We start from the raw sequence: 7312 nt of genomic DNA on the forward strand, positions 1-7312 counted from the left end.
GTCAAGTCGCAACTGTGGTTCTTCCCTGACGATAAAGCATGAACTAGAAATAAATCCTATTAAACACAGATGGTAAGTGACAGGTTTTGGCTGGTCAAAAGAGGGTTTATGTTCTATGATTCAAAAATCAAACTGGTTATTTTATCATTACTTTGGTATATGGGGGAAGCTTAGGCTTCTTGGCAAGACCTCTGCATTGTAGGAGATGCTAGATGATGTCATACTCGGCCTGAGTGCAGTCGCTGCCCCCATTACTGTGAAGTTAGAGTATGGGTGCAGAGCTGGTGGATTAATGTAATTTCGAACTCTCAAGAGGGAAACGGGCAACTGAAATGTTCTTGCATCCATGCTCCTGCACTGTGCTACCACATCTTACAAAATGCTCATTCGTGAATTTAAGAGACCTTGAGCTAAAAAGACTTGATGGGGATCTCCGGCATGTTGCACGTTTCATATTGCGATAATATAAATCATGCCACGTATTTTCGTTTGTATAGGTTTCTCCTCATTGTTCAGATGCAGTCCTGTGGATCCTTTGGGCTCCTGAGAACCGTCTTATGGTGCTTATGTGGTAGCCCCATCAGTGCGGTTAGATTTGAGTAAAATAATCAAGGTGATGTTTTCTCTCAACCAGACTGGATTAGCAGGTTCGCCACACGATTCTCTATAGAATAAGTTGTGTTTTATAGGCAGCAGGAGAATGTAAAGAGAAGCAAATTAATTGACGATCACAGTAATGCTGCAAGCCCTGCATGGAAAACACACTTTTTTTCTCAAAGTTTTGAATAGTTTGGTGGTGAAATAGCTCTATGAAAAGTGACAAAATGACCCAAGTGAAGGTTACGTACTACTCAGGAAACCCTACTCATGGTACAGTTTATTGTTCAGTAAACTAAATGTAACACTTATAAACTAAATCAAGCAATAGAAACACCGTTTCTAGGACCAATTCATGTCCAAACCCATTTCAGGAAGAAACATAAAATGGTTATATGATACAAAAGCAAGCACTGATAGACTGTTGCCATAGAAACTGGGGGAAAAACTTTAAAGTATATGCTATATTTTGCAGAGAACTTAATCGGTGTTAAATTGTCCATTGATTCCTAAACCGTAAAAACCATGTGTTTAATACATTGATAGCGATGCTGACAATTCTCCTACGCTTCACGCCACAGCGGATTCAGGCAGTGTTCTTGTGTACTAGCTGGGAAATAAATGATATACCGAATATGACAAACCATAATATATATTTAAAAGTTAAAGGATTACATTCATGTTTACAAATCATGTGGATAAATGCATTTGTCATGCAAATGTCTTCCGAGCGTGTCACCGTTCTGTGGCTGTATCGGTCATATCATAGACTGATACTCTGGGGGACAGAGACCGATCTCGGCTGGGACCTGACCCAGGGCAGCACTCCAGCCACCCTGCACCACTTACCCTCCCAGCTGCCAGGCCGAGCGCTGTGGTTTGCATGTGCGACACAGAGAAGGTTAGCGTGTTGGCTGTGCTGTGTGCCGGCAGTGTATATGGATGGACTGGTTACAAGGTCTCCCTAACTGGCCCACCGTTTTTTGTTTTGTTTCTCTTCTTTTATGAATTTAGCATTTGTTTCATAGTAGAACTAAACATAAAGTAGTAAAGATGCTACTAGAAAAAGCCTGGCAGTCAAAAGGAATAAAAAATGTTTGGCTTTTATGTTAGGTTTTATGCTGGTGTCTGCTGCATGTGATCTCTGAACATGTTTATTATTTTGGTGGCCAGAACTTTGTGTTATGTAAATACTGCCATCTTGTGGTTAACTTTCATGGTTACCATTTACCACAATCAGTGCCTGGGGACTCTAATGCAAAAGACGGAGGAAGAAAACGTGTAAAGATGCAGATGTTTGTGAGAGGAAGCATCTTGTTAGGATAAAAGGAACCTTTATAAACATTAAGTACAATCTGGCACAAAATCCATTTATCTCAAAAGCAATTTCTGTTTTTGAACTATATGTGTCATCATGGGAAACGTAAACCACAACAGCTGGAGTGATAAATGCAGTCCAAACCATTACATTCTCTCTCGCATCTGCAAGTCATTTCTCAGTACATTCCAGCCCTACAGACTGATGTATGCTTGATTTTACGGTTCTAGCTCATAACGGACCCGTCACTTAGGGATAGGCTGTGGCTGCTCCGCCATACCTTTTGACTGTCGCTTATGTCCTTGCTGCTGACCTCTGGGATGTGATTTAAAAATCCAGCTCTCTGTCTCTAAGACACGTGGCACCCGGTACAATGTGCAGCGGTGGTTTAGAAATCTCACTTGTAATGAGCTATTGAGCAGCAGAGTTTAAAAAGCCCGATTGCCCAACACACCCCCAGTTTTGAAGCAGTGGGCGCCCTGTCTAGGGCTAGTCAGCGTAGGTCCGAATAAGCCATTGCAATCACTGTCTCTTTGGTGCTGAGCTTGTGGGTTATTATCTGCAGTCATGGACAATGTTGCTAGTAGAAGATAAACTGCAACCTGTAGAACAAAAGATCTTAAATAGATGAACAAGGATTTCAGATTAGTTGTAACGTGGAAACGGCATTTAACATAGTCTAGAGTTTATATCCCGAAAACACAAAAAAATGCTTTGTTTTGCTATGGGGGTTGTATTCTATTAATTGCATTATTTAATTAATTATATAAATAATAATTGTATTATTAAACATAAACGTCAATCTGACTCTGGATTGTTATTATTTAGCATGTGTTAATCACTTGCTACTTTTTATATATATATATATATATATATATATACGGTCGTGTAAAAAAAAAAAAAGGAAAATACAGTTTGGCTTTATTTTTGTTGAATAAATCATGACACGGTGTAATATGTCGTGTTGCTCATCAGAGGTTACAGATTAGTATGTCCTGTAGAATTCAAAGAGCGTGTAATTTCTTTGTCCAATTTTGGTGAGCCTGTGCGGATTGTAGCCTCAGTTTCCTGTTCTTAGCTGACAGGAGTGGCACTCGGTGAGGTCTTCTGCTGCTGTAGCTCATCTGCTGCAAGGTTCGATGTGTTGTGCGTTCAGAGATGGGATTCTGCATACCTTGGTTGTAACGAGTGGATATTTGAGTTACTGTTGCCTTTTTGTCATCTCGAACCAGTCTGTCCATTCTCATCTGACATAAACAATGCATTTTCAGAGCCCTGACCTCAACCCCATCAAACACCTCTGGGATGAACTGGGACAGAGATTGTGAGCCAAGCCTTTTCATCCAACATCAGTGCCTGACCTCAGAAATGCTTTACTGGATGAATAGGCAAAAATGTCCATGCCCATATAGTGCATTTATTATGAAGGGCCAACAAAATATAGTCTACTTGCTCCTACTTAAAATGTACAATCCCATAGTTGTACACTTATCAATAATATATATAATACTAATATAATATATAAATGGTTGTCAGTCACTGATCTAAAAGTGTTGGTGTACTCTTAAGGATCTTCTTCAACAATTAAATAACTAATTCCAACTGTTATCCTTGGAGATTTGGCCACTCAAACCATTTTCTTCACAGTGCGTTGAGACAATATAGACACACGTCCTCCTCTAGGTTTATTCATAACACTTCCTAATTATAGCCCTGATGGTGGAAATAGGCATTTTCAATGCTTTCGCTATTTTCTTATAGCCACTTCTCATTTTGTGAAGCTAAACAACCTTATGCCGCACATCACAGCTGTATTCCTTGGTCTTATCCATTGTGATGAATGGCTAAGGGAATTTGGCCTATGTGTTACCTAATATTTACAGCTGAAGTCACAGTTGAACAAGTTCCTGTTCCTAGTCACCCAGCTGTACTTAAAATGTAAAATACCAGTGGAAATATCCAATATATTTTTCTCAATTCATAGGGGTGCCAATAATTGTGCCACACATGTATTTCACACTTTTTATGTTTTTGGATAAACCTGTGTTGTGTTTGCAATTGTTTGATATCCTAGAGAGCAGAATATATGTATGTATTGTTTGAAGAAAAGATCAAAAGGTTGAACAATAGACTTTTTCACAGCCTTCTTTGATTATATTTAACAAGGGTGGCAATATTTGTGGAGGGCACTGTATAAGAAGTAAAAATCATATGGGCAAGTTTTCTGCCCCTCTATATGATGCCACTGCAGTCCATTAGTCCATTTCTCAAACACCCCATGGACTACTATTAGTCTAAGGGCTAAATCGGGTCTTATTTCATAAATCCAGGGCAGGCCTTAGGAGTGTGCGACCTGTGCAGCTGCACAGGGCATCATGGCAACAGGGGCATCTGCCCGGGACTTAAATAAAAACATCTTTTTTTGTTGGGTTTTTTTTTTAACTGTATTTAACATGGAGGATGTTAAATAAAGTTAAAAAAAAAACAAAAAACCAATGTTTTAATTTAAGTCCTGGGCAGGGGCGCCAAACAGTCACTCGTGAAGTTTTCAGCAACCGCTCGGTGCCCCTCACTCTCCGTGACTCCATCACGGTGCCGGCGTTTAATGCTGAGCACCGAAATATGATGTCATATTCTGGTGCTCAGCTGTGAAGCGTGCACCGCGACAGAGCGGGAAGAAGGACGCCTCCCGCTCCCACCACAGGACTCAACAAGGTAAGTAACGATAATGAGAAGTGGGGGGGGGAGGCAGTGAGAAGGGGCAGGGGTGGCAGTGAGAAGGGGCAGAGGGGGGCAGTGAGAAGGGGCAGAGGGGGGAAGTGAGAAGGGGCAGAGGGGGGCAGTGAGAAGGGGCAGAGGGAGCAGTGAGATGGGGCGGGGGCAGTGAGATGGGGCACTCACTGTCAGTGAGAGGGCGCATAGGTGGTAGATAGTGAGAAGAGGCAGAGGTGGTAGATAGTGAGAAGGGGCAGAGGGAGGGGGCAGTGAGAAGGGGTAGAGGTGGTAGATAGTGTTAAAGGGGGAGAGGGGATAGATAGTGAGAAAGGGGAGTTTTGTGACAAGATTTCTTTTCCTTTTATTTTGGGATGGGGGGGTGCCAGAGGAGTAGTCTGCACAGGGCGCCAGAACACTTAAGGCCGGCTCTGCATAAATCTACAATGATTTGGAATTGTACTTGTAACTTTGTATTGGGTTCTGGAATTTCTATTCAAACATCTGCATTTGCCCACTCGAAGTAAATAATGGAGCTGAGAGTAATTATTATGTTGTTTAAATGTACTAAGTCAGTGTATTTTAAAGTGTGATAGTAAATTCTTTAATGTGTCCTAAACTAGGAGTCATGGAATTAAAACTCATGTTTCACATTGTGCCTGGCTGAGGAGGAAGGAAACCTCATCTGTGTGGAAAGTTTCCTTATAAACCAAAAGGTCACCTTGTTATTTAATACATCTTAAACTACGGGCTACTATGTCTATAGATATATATACACAAATTAATATTTATATATATATATACACACACACACACTTGAAATTAAATAAGAAGCCAACATAAAGGTTAAATAGTTAATGAGTTATTATTGTTGCTGGTGTTATTAGTAGTAGTAGTAGTAGTAGTAGTGTTATTATATGCTGGAAATGTAATGTAACGCAATGGAATGGAATGGAATAACCTGTAAAGTTTATTTATTTATTTAAATCGCTGTGCCATATAGTGGCCTTTTCTCACTGTCAATACACATTTTCTTTTATTTCCTAGCGTTTCATTTCTATGATATTTACAGAATTCAAACACTAGATGGCCTTTCTCACTACTTAGATGTTTTAGCAATGGGACAAAGTTGTAACCTGTTAAGTATTTGCCATTTGATTTTCTGCATTGTTAATATTTTTTGGAACCAAAAACCAAAGCCAAAGAACCGAGTCAAGTGCACTGCCAAGACTGTGATGCAGATATCTGGAAATGGGGATAGAGGAGACCGGACAATAATCAAAAGCTCCGTCTTGGAGATGTTAAGTTTCAGGTAGTGAGTTGCCATCCAGGATGTTTTTCAGAAAGAAAGTGAGAAGAATTAGAAAAAAGGCAAAAAGTCAATAGATAAAAAGGTAAATTAGTAAATCACCGGCATAGAGGTACTAAAAGAATCCAAAAAGAGATTTGTTTGTTGGAGAGGAGGTGCTCATTGAAAAGTGTGGAGGCCCCAGAACCGAGGTACATTAACCCCTTAACGACCAATGAAGTGCCAGACTTAAACTTAAACGGTGTTGCTGTAATGCCTTGATGTCAAGGCATTCATCAAACCCTAAGAACTGCAGCGAGGCCTCATGTGGCCCCTCCCCAGGGCATCAACGTCCACCATTTATAATTTGGCAACGGGGGCTTGATTTTAAAGAGCTTAGGAGATGATCAACAATCTGGCAGCGGTCACAAGTTGCCAAGAGGGTCTCTCTAGACCCTCCTGAGAACTCTGGACTCATTCAACTAAGCGAGTCAATGGAGCCCAGCTTTCTAATCACAATGTGATTAGTAAAAAATGAACAAAAATAAAAATGGTTAAAAATAAATCAATAAAAATGTGGTAACGTTTCAAAATAACCATCCAGGTTTTTTATGAGCAAGTGGTCTAATTAGCACTGTAAATTCCCACAAATCCTTGCATGGTATGAGTTAAAATACTAGCATTTGAAATACCTATGGAGTGTCTAGTTTAAATAAACGGATGGTTTGATGTGTTTAAAAATTATTGATGGGGTTAAAAATTGTCCCAAATAGGACATGGGACAAAAATGTGCACCTCCTAGCCCCCAAATAACCCAACAAACCCATGCATGGGTGATATCACTGTACTCAGGAGGTGTTATTGAACACATACTGTGGTGTTGTTTTGTAGTGACATATAACAGGAGCTGTTAATGTAAACCTAAAGTACAATTTGTACCCCCCACAAAATAAATTACTACCACAAAGTTTGACAAAGGCTGGTAGTAAAATTAATGCATGGTAAGTGTTAAATAACAGCATTTGAAATACCTCTGGTTGTCTTATTTTCAAAAATCTATTTGGTGGGGTAAATTGAACTAACGTCAAAGATTTCCCAAATAGGACATGGGGGCAGGATTACCAGATTTGAAAAAAATGGCCTTGCAAACTTGCGCAAAAACCCTAAAAAAATATGGGTATTTTTAAATTCAGGACAAATTGTAGAATATATTTATCCAATCACATATATATATAATAAATAAATACATTTTTGAGGTGTTGCTTCTTAGTAACCCTTTAAATTCTCAGTACAATTTTAGACCTGAATTGCAATCTGTGTGAAAAAAAATCATCAAAATAAGTTACCTCTGCTAACTTTGGCAAAAGTTGGTGACAAAACCGGCTGCATGAAAAGTA

The sequence above is a fragment of the Spea bombifrons genome, chromosome 1, assembly GCF_027358695.1.
Source record: "Spea bombifrons isolate aSpeBom1 chromosome 1, aSpeBom1.2.pri, whole genome shotgun sequence".
NCBI classification, from domain to species: Eukaryota; Metazoa; Chordata; class Amphibia; order Anura; family Pelobatidae; genus Spea; species Spea bombifrons.